This window comes from Ceratotherium simum, chromosome 1 (genome assembly GCF_057802395.1).
Source record: "Ceratotherium simum simum isolate JZ-2026a chromosome 1, ASM5780239v1, whole genome shotgun sequence".
Classification (NCBI taxonomy): domain Eukaryota; kingdom Metazoa; phylum Chordata; class Mammalia; order Perissodactyla; family Rhinocerotidae; genus Ceratotherium; species Ceratotherium simum.
The window spans coordinates 77,107,914-77,127,460 of NC_141900.1; the positions used below are offsets into that span (position 1 = coordinate 77,107,914).

General features: G+C 34.3%; 1 long non-coding RNA gene across 1 annotated transcript; it reads left to right on the forward strand.

Annotated features, from left to right (window-relative positions):
* The first annotated feature begins 3,293 nt into the window (after positions 1-3,293).
* On the forward strand, positions 3,294-16,564 carry LOC147918249 (uncharacterized). The gene is made up of 4 exons (XR_015553228.1): positions 3,294-3,364; positions 6,682-6,763; positions 8,643-8,774; positions 16,061-16,564. It is a non-coding gene; the product is annotated as an uncharacterized LOC147918249 (long non-coding RNA).
* Positions 16,565-19,547: the final 2,983 nt, after the last annotated feature.

The window sequence follows — 19,547 nt, forward strand, 5'->3', positions numbered from 1 at the left end:
CCAGCAAATTGTTTCAAGATAAAATGGGTGACTAGACTTGGATGTATCTATGATCTCATTCTATCCATTTTATGATCAATTATGCAGCCTATTGGAGCAGTAAAGAGGTTAACTGATCTACAGAGTGATGTCAGCAACTGTGACTCATTATCACAATGTTCCTACCACATGAGCTAATCAAGAATAATTATTCTTTTTTTTCTACAAAGTTTTTGACATATTTCCTTTCTTCTTGACTTAACACTTACTTAATGTATTTTACTTCTTTAGAGATTCCCTAGGTTATTCATTTAACAAACAAATTAATGTTCCATGCAATAATGATATAATGTGCTATTTGTCCACATAACAGAAAAGAACATAATTCTTAGAACTGGAATTGAATTTATAACACTGTATCATCTACTGCCACAACTCTACAGATGAGGAAACAAAGGCCCAGAGAGGTTAAATGGCTGCTACTGTCATATCTGTTCCTTCTGAATGCTATTAGAATCCCAATATTCTGACTCACATGCCAATCTTTCATGCATTACATCAATATTTGTATTTTAATTTTAGTCTTGTATATTTGAATTTAATTGGGTGCCTTAAAAATGTGAAAATAAAAGTGTAAGGATACTATTATATGAGGACATCTCGAGAAGGAAGGACAATCTAGACAGAAGGACCATAACACGCAAAGGTAGAGGACCTGGAAGCCACAGGTGTGTTTACTGTTTCTGAGCAGGGTAGGATACATACGGGGGAGGGGGCATCAGTGAGAGATGAGGCAGGACTAGGGCATAGAGGGCCACAGCCACTGTGCAGAGGAGTTACAACTGTGTGGCTTAAGGAAGAATCACAAATAGATGTTAAACCAAATAGCGGGGATACAACAACATGATCTGAATATTTGATAGATCCCTCTGCCAGTATTGAAAAGGATGGTATGGAAGAGAGAGAAAATGGAGCCAGGGATAGTAGTAAGACTATTGTGAAAGCCTATGAAAGAAGCCTGGGAAATTGAAACTAAGGTAGAGAGAAAGGGAACTTATTTCAGAGCAAAATTTTGAAATCTACAATATTCCATGGGAATATAATTTTTTCTTTCACAATACACATTTAAGGGCAAATTTTATATTTTTATTCAAATATCATTTATTTTTCTATAAAATAACTGCCTCTCCCAGTTTATTATACTGTAAAAATGAGTTGTTTTTCTATTTACTTTTCTACTGTAGACTGTTAGTGCCTAATCCTCCAGCGATCCTGCTGGCTAGCTGTAGCTATCAATACCCTCCGGAGATCTGGGTGTGGTAATAGGGATTCCTTTTCCTACCTTTAATAGGATTTCTCCATCATCCCGTCCTAGGATTTTATTGGTCTGCCTTGACTATATGTTTGGAATCTTTCAGATTTTACAGACCTTTATCATTATCAGTATTCTTTTTCCTAAATATGTCTGAAATTCCTGAGGTTAGGAGATGGAAAATTCCTCTCCTTCCAAAACATTAGATGAAACAATCTACCTTGGAATAGACCATGGTGTCTGGCAATTAAAACAATCAACTGAAGTTTACATTTGCAGATACTCCCTCATTATTAGGTTGAATACATCAGTGTGTTTCTTCCATGCTTCATTATGGAAATAATAGACCCCATTAATTAGAGATTAATTAGTTCAGGGAGAGAATATGATTCCATAGCCAGAATATTAAACTAATACTCTTTCCATAGGACTTTTTTTTATACCTAAAGAGATATTACTAGTCTTTTCATCTGCGAAGAAACTAAATAAATATTTTTGAACATGAAACCAACTTAAGCATCATCCATCCCATAAGAACAAATTGTCTGCAAAACTAAAAGGAAAAAAGCATTAGGATTATTTTGATGAAATTTTTCTCTTGGCCACAGTTTTCTTTTCTTAATTACTAGCTGTTTTGAACTACAGGAAAGAATATGTAAAACTACAGGCAAATATTTTAAAGTAAGCAACTGTCTGAAACACTCTTGGTAAATACTGTCCTGTCAAGTAGAATGCGGCTCCTTCCATTCTCACCTCAGAAGGTTCAGGGCGGCTAATCCCTGTTTTGGCATTCTAAATATTGTCCAGTGAACTCATCAGTATTTCTTCCCAAGTTAAAGAGTTATGCATTTAAACAACCCAAGACCTGAGTCATTCTTCAGTGCTGCACATGAGAAAGAGCCTTTGCAGATGTAAATATGTAATATTCCATCATTAGAAAGATGAGGTTCTTGTAGCAAGCTAATGGAATAGTATTATTCTTTATGTTCTCACCCCTCTCCTTGTTTTCAATGGAAGGCTTGGCCAAGGTAAGTTCTACTTCTTGTTCAAAGGAAGGACAAATAGGGCTCCTTACTTCAAAATGGAATTCACTAAGCGTCCCTAATGAAGGTTGTCCAGGAGAGAACACTGCTAGTAGCTGAAAAACCCATTCCGATTGAGGTCACTGTGCTCTCACCATTTTCCTCCTACTTGGTCAACTATATGTGTTTTTTAAATTTTTTAGAGCAGTTTAAGGTTCATAGCAAAATTGAGGGGAAGGTAGAGAGATTTCCCATATACCCCCTGCTCTCACACAGAAATAGCCTCCCTGATTATCAACATCTCTCACCAGTGTTACATTGGTTACAATTGATGAACCTACTTTGACAATTATTGTCACTCATAGTTTTTATTATGGTTCACTTTTTTGTGTTACACATTATATGGGTTTGGAGAAATGTATAATGACATTGTTGTTCCATTATTATAATATCACACAGAGAATTTTCACTGCCTAAAAATCCTTTGTGCGCTGCTGCTGCTTCTTTCTCCTTTCCCTCACAACTCCTGGCAACCACTGATCTCTCTACTGTCTCTGTAGTTTTGCCTTTTCCATAATCTCATGTGCTTGTAATCATACAGCACATAGCCTTCCAGACCGGCTTCTTTCATTTAGTAATACACATTTAAGGTTCCTCCATGGCTTTTTATGTCTTGATAGCTCATTTCTTTTTAGCACTGAATAATATTCCATTGTCTGGATGGACCACAGTTTATTTATCCATTTACCTACTGAAGGACATCTTGGTTGCTTCCAAAGTTTGGTAGTTATGAATAAAGCTGCTATAAACATCTGTGTGCAAGTTTTTCTGTGGACATAAGTTTTTAACTCCTTTGTGTAAATACTAAGGAGCGCAGTTGCTGGATTGTATGGTTAGAGTATGTTTAGTTTTGTAAGAAATTGTCAAACTGCCTTTCAAAGTGACTGTACCATTTTGCATTCCTACCAGCAAAGAATGACAGTTCCTGTTGCTCTACATCCTTGCCAGCATTTGGTGTTTTCAGTGTTCTGGATTTTGGCCATTTAAGTGGGTATGTAGTGGTATCTCATTGCTGTTTGAATTTACATTTCCCTGATGACACATGTTGTGGAGATCTTTTCGTATGCTTATTTGCAATCTGTATATCTTTTTTGGTAAGATGTCTGTTAGGCCTTTGGCCTATTTTTTAAATTGGGCTGTTTGCTTTCTTATTGTTGAGTTTTCAGAGTTCTTTGTATATTTTGAATAACAGTCCTTTATCAGATGTCTTGCAAATATTTTCTCCCCATCTGTGGCTTGTCTTCTCATTCTTTTGATATTGTCTTTCATAGAGCTGAATTTTTAAGTTTTATTGAAGTCCAGCATATCCATTATTTCTTTCATGGAAATGTTTAGTGTTTAATGCTTTAGTGTTGTGTCTATAAATCATCACTATGCCTGAGGTCATCTAGGTTTTCTCCTATGTTATGTTCTAGGAGTTTTATAGTTTGCATTTTCTATTTTGGTCTGTGATTTATTTGGAGTTACTTTTTGTGAAGGGTTTATAGTCTATGTCTACATCCATTTTTTGCATGTGAATGTCTGGTTGTTCCAGCACCATTTTTGCGAAGACTGTGTTTGCTCCATTGTATTGCCTTTGCTCCTTTGTCAAGGATCAGTTGATTATATTTATTAGGGTCTATTTCAGGGCTCTCTGTTCTGTTTCATTGATCCATTTGTCTATTCTTTTGCCAATACCACAGTGTGTTGATTACTGTAGCTTTATAATAAATCTTGAAGTCAGGTGTTGTCAGTCCTCCAGCTTTGTTGTTCCCCCTCAATATTGTGATGGATTTTCTGGGTCTTTTGCCCTCCAAATAAACTTTAGAATCAGGTTATCAATATCCATAAAATAACTTGTTGGGATTTTGAGTGGGATTGCATTGAATCTATTGATCAAGTTGAGAACTGTCATCTTGACAATGTTGAGTCTTCCTATTGATGAACATGGACCGTCTCTCCATTTATTTACTTTTTCCTTGATATTTTGATCAAAGTTTTGTAATTTTCCTCATATAGACCCTGTACATATTTTGTTAGATTTATTCCTAAGTATTTCATTTATTTGAAACCTAATACAAATGACATTTTGTTTTAATTTGAAATTCCACTTGTTTGTTGATGGGGAAGCAGTTGACTTTTATGTGTGAACTTTGTATCCTACAACCTTGCTATAATTTCTTGTTTATTCCAGTGTTTTGTTTCAATTCTTTGGGATTTTCTACATAGATGATCATATCATCCATGAATAAAGACGGTTTTATTTTTTCCTTCTTAATATGTATACTTTTTATTTCCTTTTCTTGTCTTATTGAATTAGCTAGAATTTCCAGTACAATGTTGAAAAAGAGTGGTGAGGAGGGGCATCCTTGCTTTGTGTCAGATCTTAATGAGAAAGTTTCAAGTTTCTCACCATTAAGTATTATCTGAGCTGTAGGTTTTTTGTAGATATTCCTTATCAAGTTGAGGAAGTCCCCCTGTATTCCTAGTTTACTGAGAGTTTTTATCACCAATGGGTGTTAGATTTTGTCAAATGATTTTTCTTCATCTATTGACATGATTATGTGACTTTTCTTTTTTACCTTACTGATGTAATGGGTCACATTAATAAATTTTCAAATTTTGAACTAGATTCACATACCTGGGATAAATCCCACTTGGTCGTGTGGTATAACCCTTTTTTGTACATTGTTGAATTTGATCAGCTAATATTTTGTTAAGGATTTTTGTATCTTTGTTCATGAGTTGTGTTGGTTGTAATTTTATTCTTCTAATGTCTTTGTCTGGTTTTGGTATTAGGGAAATGCTGGCCTTATCAAATGAATTAGGCAGTATTCATCTGCTTTTATCCTCTGAAGGAGATTTTATAGAATTGGTATAATTTCTTCATTAAATATTTGATAGAATTCATCAGTAAACCCATCTGGGCCTGGTGCTTTTTGTTATGGAAGGTTATTAATTATTGATTCAATTTCTTTAATAGATAAAGGCCTATTCATATTGTATTTTTCTTCTTTTGTGAATTTTGGAAAATTGTGCCTTAAAAGGAATTGGTGCATTTCATCTAGTTTATCAACTTTGTGGACATAGAGTTGTTCATAGTATTCTTTTCCTATCTTAATATTCTTTTATGAAGTGTGTTGTTTAATCTCCATGTATTTTGGGATTTTACAGTTTTCTTTCTGTTACTGATTTCTAGTTTAATTCACTGTGGTCTGAGGGCAGTCATTGTATAATTTCTATTATTTTAAATCAAGTTGTCTTTTATGGCCCAGAATGCGGTCTATCTTGGTAAATAGTTCCATGTAAGCTTGAGAAGAATGTGTATTCTGCTGTTGTTGCATGTTGTAGTATATAGATATCAGTTATATCCCCTTGATAGTGTTAAGTTCAACTACGTTCTTAGTGATTTTCTGCCTTATGGATCTGTCCATTTCTGATAGAAGGGTTTTGAAGTCTCCAACTGTGGTAGTGGATTCATCTGTTTCTCTTTGCAATTCTATTAGTTTTTCCCTCACATTTTGATGCTTTGTTGTTAGGCATATACACATTAAAGATCATTATGTAGGGGCTGGCCTGGTGGTATAGCAGTTAAGTTAGCGCATTCTGCTTCAGTGGCCCAGGGTTGACAGTTTGGATCCTGGGTGCGGACCTACTCACTGCTCATCAAGCCATGCTGAGGCGGTGTCCCACATAGAACTACAACTCTGCAGCTTAGACACACAGCTATGTTCTAGGGCTTTGGGGAGGAAAGAAAAAAAGGAAAAGAAAAAGAGGAACATTGGCAACAGATGTTAGTGCAGGGCCAATCTTCCTCAAAGAGAAAAAAAACATTGTTATGTGTTCTTGGAGAATTTCCTTTAATCATTGTGTAATGCTCTTTTTTTTTATCCCTGATAATTTACTTTGCTTTGAAGTCTGCTCTGTCTAAAATTAACATAGCTCCTCCTGCTCTCTTTTGATTAGTGTCAGTATGGTATATTTTCCTCCATCCATTTACTTTTAATGTATATATCTCTTTATATTTAAAGTGGATTTCTTGTAGACAACATAAAGTTGGGATTTGTTTTTTGATCCACTTTGATAATCTCTGTCTTTTAATTGGTGCATTTAGACCAGTGACATTCATAGTGATTATTAATATAGTTGGGTTAATATCTACCATATTCATTACTGTTTTCTATATGTTGCCCTTATTCTTTGTTCCTATTTTTGTCTTCCACTCTTTTTCTGCCTTTTTTGGCCTTAATGAAGCATTTATATGATTTCATTTTCTCTCCTGTCTTAGCATATTGGTTATACTTTTTTTTTTTTTTTTTCTTTTTTTAGTGGTTGCCCTAAAGTTTGCAATACACGTATAGAGCTAATGCATGTCTACTTTCAAATGACACTCTACAACTTCATCTGTAATGTGAGTATTTTATAATAACAAAATAATCCTGATTGCTCCTGGCTGTCCCTTGTATTATTGCTGTCATTCATTTCACTTATACATAAGCATATATGTGTCTATGTGTACATATGTATATATACATACATAAGATATATACATAGCATAAGTAATTGAGTACATTGTTGATATTGTTATTTTGAACAAACTGTTATATGTTAAATCAGTTAAGAATAAGAAAAATGGGGCCGGCCCCGTGGCTTAGCGGTTGAGTCCGCGCGCTCCGCTACTGGTGGTCCAGGTTCAGATCCTGGGCGCGCACCAGCGCACCGCTTGTCCGGCCATGCTGAGGCCACGTCCCACATACAGCAACTAGAAGGATGTGCAACTATGACATACAACTATCCACTGGGGCTTTGGGGAAAAAAGGGAGGAGGATTGGCAATAGATGTTAGCTCAGAGCCAGTCTTCCTCAGCAAAAAGAGGAGGATTAGCATGGATGTTAGCTCAGGGCTGATCTTCCTCACACACACAAAAAAAAAGAATAAGAAAAATGAAAGGTTTTATTTTACCTTCACTGTTTCTTTTTTTCACGCTCTTCCTTTCTTTATGTAGATCTGAGTTGCTGACCTATATCATTTTTCTTCCCTCTAAAGAACCTCTTTAACATTTCTTGCAAGACAGGTATTCTGGCAACAAATTCCCTCAATTTCTGTTTGCTGAGAAAGTCTTTATTTCTCCTTCACTTTTGAAGGATAATTTCACAGAGTACAGAATTCTAGGTTGGTAGACTTTTTTCTGTCGACACTTTAAATACTTCATTCTACTCTCTTCTTGCTTGCTTGTTTTCTGAGGAGAAGATGAACATTTTTTTAAGTAGGAAAGAGGTGCCTGGATAATCATTTATGAGCCCCTAGGATGCCTACTGTGGTACACTTATATATAGAATATAAGAATACACTTATATTCTAGAAAGGAATGTAATGACATGTACTTAGAAGGATCAAAATACTTGCAGTAAGATTGGAGTTTGCAAAGTGATCACAGAAGGAAGGGACTGTTTCTGCCTGGGAGTTGGGAGAGCTTTATGAATTCTTGTAACAGTAACAAAATCATGCTAACAATAATAATTTTAAGAGCTATCATTCTATCCGTTATGAGCATCTCCTAAGTCCCTCACACTCTCCTCAGTGTTTTACGTGTATTATCTCTTTTATTCTTCAAAATAATCTATTGAGGAAGATATAATTATTCCTTTGTTTTACAGATGAGCAGATAGGCCTTAGGAAGTAGTGTAAGAAAGAGTGTGCTGAAAGCATAGGCATAGACGACTTTAGAGAGGGAGAGTAGTTGCCTTTGACTGGGAGCATAGGGTGGGAAGTAATACTTAAGAAGGTATGTTGGGACCAGTTGGTGGAATATCATGAATGCCTCCCATTTCCAGCTTTTTCTTGATCTGTAACCTGCACTTTCTCCATCTTTTCAAATGAACTGTGTTATCCTCCCTGCATACTAAGGAGTTTTTACTTTATTTAATATAAAATGGGGAACTACTAAAGGTTTTGGAGCAGGGGAATGGCAAAATGTGTTATGCTTTAAAAGGAGTAAATATGAAATAAGTGTTTAGAGAAAGTTGTATTCCTACTTTAGAATAGACCTCTGTGGTTGAGTGGCAACAGATATTTTTCCTTATGTATAAGGCGATTTAGAATCCTGAATGATGATGGCCTTAAAAATGAATTAGTAAAGTCTCTCATTAATATTTTTTTTCAATCATTCATTCATTCATGCAGCAGTTACTGTAACTAATTCTGTACAGAGCTCTCTGTTTAAATGTTTAAGCAATTTCCATCTCAGGGCCTCCCAGAGATATGATATTAAGTATATGTGCTCATTCTAGATGATGCTATCTGAACTTTGCAGTGACAGAAACATTTGGACCGCAAGTGGGAACAGTGCGCCTTAGAAATGTTGAAGAGACTAAATGTTTACAGTAGAGCTGAAGATTTGCGAAGGCTCCAACTCCAACAAGGTAAAAGAGGAGAGAAATATTAGAGCCTGTGGGAGGAAACTGTGGTGCTAGGAGCTTATTGAGCTTAGTGTACTACATAGGGCTTTTATTTTTCTAAGTCGCTTTGACCAACCTGTGTAGTTATGAATAACATTAAACATGGTAAATAAAATAAATACATTAAAAACATACTATTATGATTTTAGAGGCTATGAATCATTGATCAAAAAATATATATTCTATAGGAATTAAAACAAATGAAAACAGAATAATTGTGCATAATGGATACTTACACTATTTTCACAGGAAATGTCACATTGTACATACTATAAATTGTTATGAAAATAATTATTCAAAGTTAACGTAAATAATAAATATCAAGTAAATTACTTGAGCAATAAGCCTTTGTGAAATTATGCTATTGGGGAAAAATTTTAATATAGAGAAGATAAACACAATTGTATAACCTCATTATCAATATCCATTTTCTACCTTTAAAATCAGTTATTCTTTTTTCTAAATTTTGTAATGTCAAAATCTGACGGTCATTTTTCAAAATTATATTCCAAAACTTTATTCCCTCTGGCTATAATCATCATTCTAGACAGGAATAGTATAGCTATGTTGAGACCCAAATTTGGGGGAAAAATTTTTTAAAGAAGAAACCAACTTTCTGACAACTCTGTAGCTTGTCATATCAGAAAAAACAGACTATACTTTTTCATGTAGATGATATATTAAATACTTAATATTTAACTGGTTTTTATAATACTATAGCAAAATATGTTATTTTAGGTATAAAGCTTTTTTTGTTTTGTTTTTAATAAAAAGTATGACTTAAACCTTTTTAAACAAATGCATTTTTATTGCTTTTAAAAGCTCATTCAGTAACATCAATTGTTAACATGTTTCTAGATATAAATCTCACTGTATTTGCTTTAATGAACAGATAAAATATATTTGTACATAGTTCCATCTACTTTGGTTTAAATAGTAAGCATTTTTAAGTGCAAACAATTTAATTTTCTTAAAAGGACTAAACTGGACTTACAGTTTTAGAGCTAAAAATGTCTTTGGAGATCATTTGACAGTTGAGGAAAGGAGATTTTTGATTAATTTGCTTAGCGAACACATTTTTTATAGAAAGTGGGTACATTTCAGTTCAGCAAATGTACATTTCAGTATAACTCAAGTTGATTTACTAATATCAAAAATTTTGATGTATTACTCAAGATTCAAATATGTCAAGAGTCTGATTTATTTGTATTCTTATATTTTTTCATATTTTAATTCCTGGTGTGGAAAAAAAATCTATATAAACGGAGCAGAATTTAGTTATGGTTAAGGATAATTAAGAGTAGCAAAATATTATTTTTTAGCCAAAATGAAAGTTTACTATTCACTCTTTGGCTTTTATTTGTCTTTTTTTAAAAAAATTAATTAATTTATTTATTTAGTGTGTTTGTGTGTGTGTGAAGAAGATCAGCCCAGAGCTAACATCCGTGCCAATCCTCCTGTTTTTGCTGAGGAAGACTGGCCCTGAGCTAACATCCATGCCAATCCTCCTCCAGTTTACATGGGACGCCGTCACAGCATGGCCTGACAAGCAGTGTGTCGGTGTGCCCGGGATCCGAACCCAGGCCGCCAGCAGCGGAGCGTGGCAGTTAACCGCTACGCCACGGGGCCGGCCTCTATCTTTATTTTATCATGGAAAAATGCATTTTTATATGATTAACATCTCATTTATGGGATCATAGGAGTTTTGACGTCTTTTCAGTTTCTTCATTTGAAGGTGTAATGCTGTCCTTTTAGATTTTTACTCATGAAGCAACCAATACACATTTAAGGAAAAAATTAGTTTTAGTAGGTTTATTTTTTGACTACTTTTAGTATAGTTATTAGTTAACCAAAATTTGCTCAACTAAATTCCAAATGAAAGCAATTTATAAATTATAGCTGTAGGTTTAATCTAAATTTTATATGTATATATATATGTTTAAAGACATATATATATTTAAAGACACCTGTTAATCAGTAAGGCAACTTTATTCAAGGGGTCTACTACCATGAGGTTTTTGTAGTAGGGGAGAGAGATTGGGCTCAATTCCAAGTGCAGCAAAGAAAAGTGGGAAATTATGGCAAATACTAAAACAATTTACTAATATACTAACTATTGTTAGATGTTAGTCAATTTCTAGATGCCTATATGTTCCATTTGACATCTGAGAAAAAAAAATCTCTATAAATAAATGTTAACTACTCTAATTTTATGTGCTAACTGTTCCTCTCTTAGAAGAGGAACTTAAAGCATTAAAATTTGTGAGATATCTGGGAAACGATTATCAGATTTATGTGTAAAAATGCAAAAAGCAAAAAAAACTCTCTAACACACATTTTTAGGAAGATCTGAGTTCAGCCTGGGGAAAGATCTCGGATATGAAAGGAAGAACAATTGCATCTCCTCCTTATTAGTTCTCCGTTTCTTGGGGATAACTGTTCATTGCCTTATGTCTATTGTCTTGAAAATCATTATTTAATATATTTTGTCCATTTTTTGGTTGTTTTTGGTAGGAAGGTAAATTTGGCCTCTGTAACTCCATCATGGCTATAAGCAGAAGACATTGAAATCTATTTTTCCTTAATTTATTTTTTAGGTACTTTTCTGTGATCTCATTAGGTAATTTTCAGTTGATTCTCTAGATTTCTCTAGAAAATCATAATATTATAAAAATCATAATGGTTTTATTTTCCAGAATTGAGTAAATTCATTCTTTAAAGAAACAAACAAAACATTATATTACTATGAGTAAAACTTCTAGGCTAATGTTGAATGATAGCTGTGATTTTTTGATGTTTTATTGGAATTGTCTCTAGTGCAGTGGTTCTTAACCTATTTTGGTCATTGACTCTTTTGCTTTTTTTTTTTCTCACTCTATTATAATTTAATCTGTCCGTGTGAGCATGCATTCACATTTTAGATAATGTATAGAGGACTTTCAAAATATAATGCCAAAAATGAATTCAAACATGTTAGTAGGAAAGCACCATATTACTGCCTCTTGAAAATCACAAATTGGAATGCTCCAATGATATTATTACAATTTAATACTAGTATCAAAAACATTATTTTATTATTATTTTCTTTTACCAATAGCTTGGATTTATTGTTATGGTTATAAGAGCAAGATAACAGAATATTTATTAAGCATACTGCACTTAGTATATTTTTTAATTAACGCCACATGAAATCTAACCTGTAAAATGTGAAAAATAATAATAGTAACCTCATAGACTGTGGTAAGAGTCAAATGAAATAATGAGATTGCTGTGTAAGTTTTAAAAAGCTGCCATGTTATAACATTTTATACTGTATATCTTTATTGGTTAGGACATTCCTTCCATATATGCATAGATCCGTGTTTACTGCTCTCTTATTCTCACTGTGGTCTTTTATCAACAGAAAGTTAACTTAAAGGTTCTTTTTCAGTCCTATAATGCTGTAATATATGTTTATTTAATTAAAAACAATAGATAAGAAATAGGGATGGAGAGAGAGAGAGAGGGAGAGAGAGAAAGATTTCTTTAGATATTCAGGGTCTTTTGTGATTCCATGTGAATTTTAGGGTTATGTTCTGTATTTCTGTGGAAAATGCCATTGGATTTTAATAGGGGTTGCATTGAGTCTGTGGATCACTTTGGGTAGTATAGACATTTTAACAATGTTAATTCTTCAAATCCATGAACACAGGATGTCTTTCCATTTGTTTGTCTTCTTTAATTTCTTTCATCGTGTTTTATAGTTTTCAGTGTACAAATCTTTCACCTCCTTTGTTAAATTTATTCCTAAGTATTTTATTTTATTTTTTTTTGATATTATTGTAAATGGGATTTTCCTCATTTATTTTTTTGGATAGTTCATTATTAGTGTATAAATAAACAATTGAGTTTTTTTGTGTGTGAGGAAGATTAGCCTTGAGCTAACATCTGTTGCCAATCCTCCTCTTTTTGCTGAGGCAGACAGGCCCTGGGCTAACTTGCATGCCCATCTTCCTCTATTTTATATGCAACGCAGCCACAGCATGGCTTGATAAGCGGTGCATAGGTCCACACCTGGGATCTGAACCTGCGAACCTCGGGCTGCCAAAGTGGAGCATGTGAATTTAACCACTATGCCACCTGGCCGGCCCCAATAAACAATTGATTTTTGATGTTGATTTTATATTCTGCAACTTTACTGGACTCATTAATTCTACCAGGTTTTGGTGGAGTCTGTAGGGTTTTTATATAAGATCATGTCATCTGCAATTGTATGCATCTTTTAAAAGCAGCAGGTTTTCTCAGGCGCGTGGCAAAGAATGGGGGTAATCTCTAGAAGCTGAGAGTGGCACCTGGCTGAGAGCCAGGAAAGAAACAGTCCTACACTTACAAGGAACTGAATTCTGCCAACAACCTGAATGAGCTTGGAAGTGAATTCTTCCCCAGAGCCTCTGGATAAGAGTCCATGCTAGCTGAAACCTTGTTTTCAGCTTGTGAGACCCTAAGCAAAGAACCTAGCTGAGCCCAAGACTTCTGACCATAGAACTGTGAGATAATAAATGGCTATTATTTTAAGTTGCTAAATTTGTGGTAATTTGTTACACAGCAATAGAAAACTAATATATCTCTTTCAGAAGATAGGGAGAACAGATCCTATTAAAGTTTAAAAAAGAAAAACCTTTGTTTATAATTATATTGTCAGATATTTTATACTTTTATTAATGAATAGGAAGAAAGTTGGCTCTCAGTGTCCTACAAGAGTCAAGAGCATTGTGGCAGGATTCCAATAAGAGCCCACAATTTCTGCCCAGAGGGTACATAAAAAGGGTAACAGATCAACTCTTTTTTTCTGTAGCCCTCACATAGTTAAACCCAACTGTTTTACTGTAAGGCTAAATCTCTGTATATTCACCCACCGTAACCAACCAAGTTATGATCTGTCAACTTAAGATCTAGAACAGTTAGGACTGCTGAGGAATCGCACCCCAGCAGAGAGCTGGAGAGATGGTAGGTAACCTCTGGATATTGTTTGTCATTTTACTGAGGGAGAATAAGGAGATAGTTAAACCATTTTGACTAGTTGCTGAAATTTCCATCTCTTTCTGATTTTTTTTTTTTTTTGTGAGCAGGATCAGCCCTGAGCTAACATCCATGCCAATCCTCCTCTTTTTGCTGAGGAAGACCGGCCCTGAGCTAACATCTATTGCCAATCCTCCTCCTTTTTTTCCCCCTTTTTCTCCCCAAAGCCCCAGTAGATAGTTGTATGTCATAGTTGCACATCCTTCTAGTTGCTGTATGTGGGTCAAGGCCTCAGCATGGCGGGAGAAGCAGTGCGTCGGTGCACGCCCGGGGTTCCAAACCCGGGCTGCCAGCAGGGGAGCGCGTGCACCCAGCCGCTAAGCCACGGGGCCAGTCCCCATCTCTTTCTGATTTAAAGAATCAAAATACAAGCCAGCTTGCATAGAATAGTGACCTCTGATTTTTCCAGGGCTTAATGCATCTAGGAACAGTCTTGCAGTCTTGTTATGTCCTCATAATGGGAAACCAGCTTGACTCCATTTTATGGCTGTATGCCATTTTGTTATACAAAATGGCAATATATGCAATAATGTACATTCTTATGATGAGACAGTATTATTTTTACCTCATGGAAAATTGAGTTATGAATTATACTAGAAAGACTTTTCCCCTGAAACAAGAAAGAAATGTTAGAAAAATTTAATGGTAATATTGTGAAGCCTTCTAGGACTACATTTTGTTATGAAATGAAATAATAATGTAGAACATTATAATATGGCCAGAACAGTAATGTAAAGTAATATGAAAACTGGAAATATGCCTAAATGTGAGCAAATTAGATTATGGTAGATGTACATCTGTGGAAAAATGAAAAAAGAGTAAGAGATTTAATGCATAATTTTAACAGGAGAAGAAAGAGGTCATTGTATTTATAGGAAAGCTGAATGCATTCAAAATATGAGAGTGTCTGAGTATGAGTCACAGCATTTGGAGAGCTTTAGATGTTGGCAGCCAGGTCACGGAAGTGATCAACCAAAATGCCATTATTCACAAAATATGTGGGAAGGAGGGACACATGTTTTCCTGCTTATCTTAATACTGAACATGTTAAAAGAGACTACGGAAGAGAATCAAAATTTGGATGAAACTAAACTATGTATTACCTGGAACTCATATTGAGAGAGGATGTTAAACACAGTGAAAAGTTAGGCCAAAGGAAAGAGCATCCAGAGGCATTTATAAAAGGAGGTTGGAAAGAAAGGACAGCTGGGTGATTAGAAAACAAAAAAAGTTTAATTTATTTATTCAATTAATTAATTGTGATATATACAAATTTCAGAAGGAAATTTGTTTCAAATATTACCTCAAATCTGTATGTCATCTTCCATTTCAAATATTTTACGAAACTAAATTATATTCAGCCTCTGCTTTTTCATATTCTGAGAACCATGATGTGAAGTAGATATCCTACTACTGTCTTAACGATGACAACGTTGTCCCCTTAAGGATCCTTATTATAATAAGTGATATGTAATAAATCATGTGGATGACAAATATATTAATAGAAAGCAAAAATAATGGGACATAGTAGACAATATTTAATAAGCACCTATAAGGTGCTGACATGAGGCTAAGTACTCCTATATCATTAAAAATGGGATAATATCTTTCACAAAATCTTCAGACTAGAAGAAGCAGAGGTTTACAATATTCTGTACTTCAGGTTTCACAGATTTTTTTTTTTTTTTAAAGCAATCTAACTTTGTTCTGTGCTTCTGTTTCTACTTGTGTGTCTTATCTTTATTTTGTATTTTTAATTGAATTATAATTGACACGATAAACTGCACGTATCTAAAATATAGAATTTGATAGATTTTTACACACACACACGCACGCACGCACACATACCCATACCCGTGAAACTATCACTGCAGTCCAAACAATGAACACAGACATCATTGCCAAAAATTCCCTTGCACTCCTTTGAAATAAGTACCTTCAGCCCAACTTCCTTTTCCTCAGGCAATCACTGATTTTCTTTCTGTCACTGGGGATTATTTGCATTTTGTAGAATTTTATATAAATGGAGTTATAAAGTTTGTATTATTTTTGTTTGGCTTCTTTCACTCAGCTTAATTACTTTGAGATTACCCATTCTCTAGCGTATGAGTAGATCATCCATTTTTATTGCTGAGTAATATTGTATCGTCTGTATTGTGGCGCATAGACAAGATATTTTTTTGTTTCTACAGAGTTGAGGCTTTCTGAAGGAATTTTGCTGAACACTTCGGATTCTGGCTAAAGGAAAGCCTTGGGAAACTAACTTACAACTGTACATATAGTGAGAGAACTCCAGAGAAACTTACCTTTGAAGGTACATGTTTACCTTTTAAGAGAAAATGAGGCCTGGGACCTTGGACACATTTCTAAGTCGTAAAAGCCGGAGACACTGGGGCTTATTTGGCCATTGGAAAGATGGATTTACATTCCACATGTTTGGAGCGAGAACTCAGAATCTTTTCCATCAAATTTCTAAGGAGCACAAGTTTTCATCTCTTGTTTCAAGAGGGTAGGGGGCACCAGCTGTCATTTCCTCTTATATATAAGCAGAGAAATTTCATTCCAACAATCCCTTGCCTGTAGAGTGCCTGGGCATTCACACAGAGATTATGCCATCTGACTTTCATCACATCACCACAGGGGTAAGATCTGTGGCAATGGGTGGGTGACATAGTTATTGAGGTGTTCTGGATCAGAGAGAGATATTAGTTATAACTAATCGGTCTCTCATCCAGAACATCTCATGTACACATTCAGGATAAAATTAAAAAGATATTCAAAACTCAACAGGTATGTATGAAAGGCATGTGGGCCTATTTCTAGGAATTTTATTCTGTTCTATTAATCTATTATAGGTACTTTATTCTGCTCTGTTGATCTATTTGTTTGTTAAATTTTACAAGAAAAGCCTGCTGGATTTGGATTTGAAACATCATATCTATTGAGAAACTGGGGGAGAAATGACATATTAACAAATGATACTTGACACCCATGTCCATGTTATATATTTCCATTTATTTAGGCCTTTTTAAACTTCTCTAATCAAATTTTTGTACCTTTCAGATTACAGGTTTTTCACATCTGTTGTCAGACTATTTCATATTTTTGAATGCTATTTTAATTGGCATTTAAAAATCTCAACTTATGATATTTCATTGCTATTATATAGAAATATAATTGACTTTGTATATTGATCTTTTATCCTATAATGTTACTAAACTTACATATTATAATGGCCTAGTAGCTATTTTGTAGAATCTATTAGTTTATCGACATGGAAGATTATGTTGTCTGTGACTAAAGACATAGACAAAGCTTTACTTCTTTTCTTAATTCCACTTGCCTTATTACAGTGATCATCTTTTGTAAAATGTTGAGTAGAAGTGGTTATGACAGACATCCTGTTTCATCGTATTAACAGACAAGAATTCAGTAGTTCAACATTGATTTGGGCTGTAGGTATTTTAAAGATGTTCGTTATTAGGTTGAAAGAAGTTCCTTCTATCTCTAGTTTGCTGAACATTTTTATCAGAAAGGGATCTTGGGGATTTTGTCAAATATTACTGTATCTATTGAGATAATACTTCTTTTTCTTTTTAGATGGTAAAAATGGTGAATTACCTTAATTATTTAATGCCAAGCCAACATTGCTTTGTTATAATAAATCCCAATTGGTCATGATGTATTATTCTTTCATGTCATATTGTATTCAACTTGCTAAAATGTTGTTTAGAATTTTTTTGCATCTTTGTTCATCAGCTATATTGATCTCTAGTATTCTCTTCTTGTAATGTCTATTTTATTTTGGTTGTAGAGTAAGTTTGGTCTCATAAGAATTTGGACATATTTTCTACATTTCAATTTATTGGAACAGTTTTTGTGGAATTGGTATTGTGTCTTCCCTAAATGTTTGGTAGAATTCACCAGTAGAATTGGTATTGTGTCTTCCCTAAATGTTTGGTAGAATTCACCAGTGGAGTCCCCTCTTCCTCAGGTTTCTTTCTGGGATGAGTTTTATCTAAAAATTCAATTTTTTAAGAGATATAAGGCTATTCAGGTCATCTGTTTCTTCATGAGTGAGCTTTATTAGTTGATGTTTTCAATAAGTTTGTCCATTTCACTTAAGTTATCCAATTTATTGAAATGAAAGTGTTCACAGTATCCCCCTATTATACTTTTAGCACCATTGGAAACTGTAGTGATGTCAATTCTCTCATTTCGCAAATTGGTAATTTGTGTCTCTTCTCTTTTTTTTCCAGGGCAGTCTGGCTAGAGGTTTAACTATTTTGTTGATTTTTCTCTAATAGGTTTCATTAATTTTCTGTATTATTTTTCTTTTTTTCTGTTTTATTGATTTATTCTCTAGTCTTTATTATCCCAATTCTTCTACTTACTTTGGGTCTTATTTGTTCTTGTTTTACTAGTGTCTTAAGGTGAAAGCCAAGATCATTGATTTGAGACCTTTCTTCTTTTCTAACATATAGAAATTTGTTATTACAAATATACCCTAATAATGCTTTAGTGGAATTTCATGAAGTTTTATGGTGTATTTTAAATTTTATTCAGTTCAAAATGTGTTCTAATTTTCCTTTTGACTTTGTGTTTGATGTATAAGTTATTTAGAAGGATGTTACTTAGTTTCAAAATAATTGTAGCTTTTCCAGATCTTTTTTGGCTATTGATATATTTTAATTCTACTCTGGTCAGAGCACATTCTTTGTATCACTTGAATTATTTTACGATTGAGTCTCATTATATGACTCATAATAAGGACTATCTTGGTAAATTTTTTTGTGCATCCTTGTAGAATATGTGTATCCTGCTGTCCTTGGATGGAGTGTTCTAAAAATGTCAATTAGATAACTTGGTTGATAGTATTCCTCATTATCTTCTAACTGATTTTCTGTCTATTTTTTCCATCAATTATTGAAAAAGATGTATTGGAATCTCCAACTGTATTTTTAGATTTGTTCATTTCTCCTTGAAGTTCTATCAGTTTTTCTTTATGTATTTTGAAAGCCCTGGGAAGCAGTTAGGATTGTTATGTTCTCTTTTTGAATTGATCCTTTAGCTTTATTTTTTTGTCCCTGGTAATATTTTTTGTTTTGAAATCTGATATTAATATAGCCACCCTAGTTCTCTTTTGATTAGTGTTAGTGCAGTATATATTTCCCATTCTCTCTCTTTTTTTTTTTTTTTTTGAGGAAGATCAGCCCTGAGCTAACATCCGTGCTAATCCTCCTCTTTTTGCTGAGGAAGACCGGCTCTGAGCTAACATCTATTGCCAATCCTCCTCCTTTTTTTCCCCAAAGCCCCAGTGGATAGTTGTATGTCATAGTTGCACATCATTCTAGTTGCTGTATGTGGGACGCGGCCTCAGCATGGCTGGAGAAGCGGTGCGTCCCTGCGCGCCCGGGATCTGAACCAGGGCAGCCAGTAGCAGAGGGCGTGCACTTAACCGCTAAGCCACGGGGCCCGCCTTCCTGTTCTCTTTTAACATATTTCTTTATAATTGAAATATATTTCTGGCAGGCAGCATATAGTTGGGGCTCGCTGTTTTTATCTAATCTAACACCCCCTCCTTTTTAATTAGTGTATAGACACTATTTATATTTAATGTGATTTATTCATATGTTTAGGTTTAAATATTACTCTTTTTTTCTCATATTTGTCCCATGT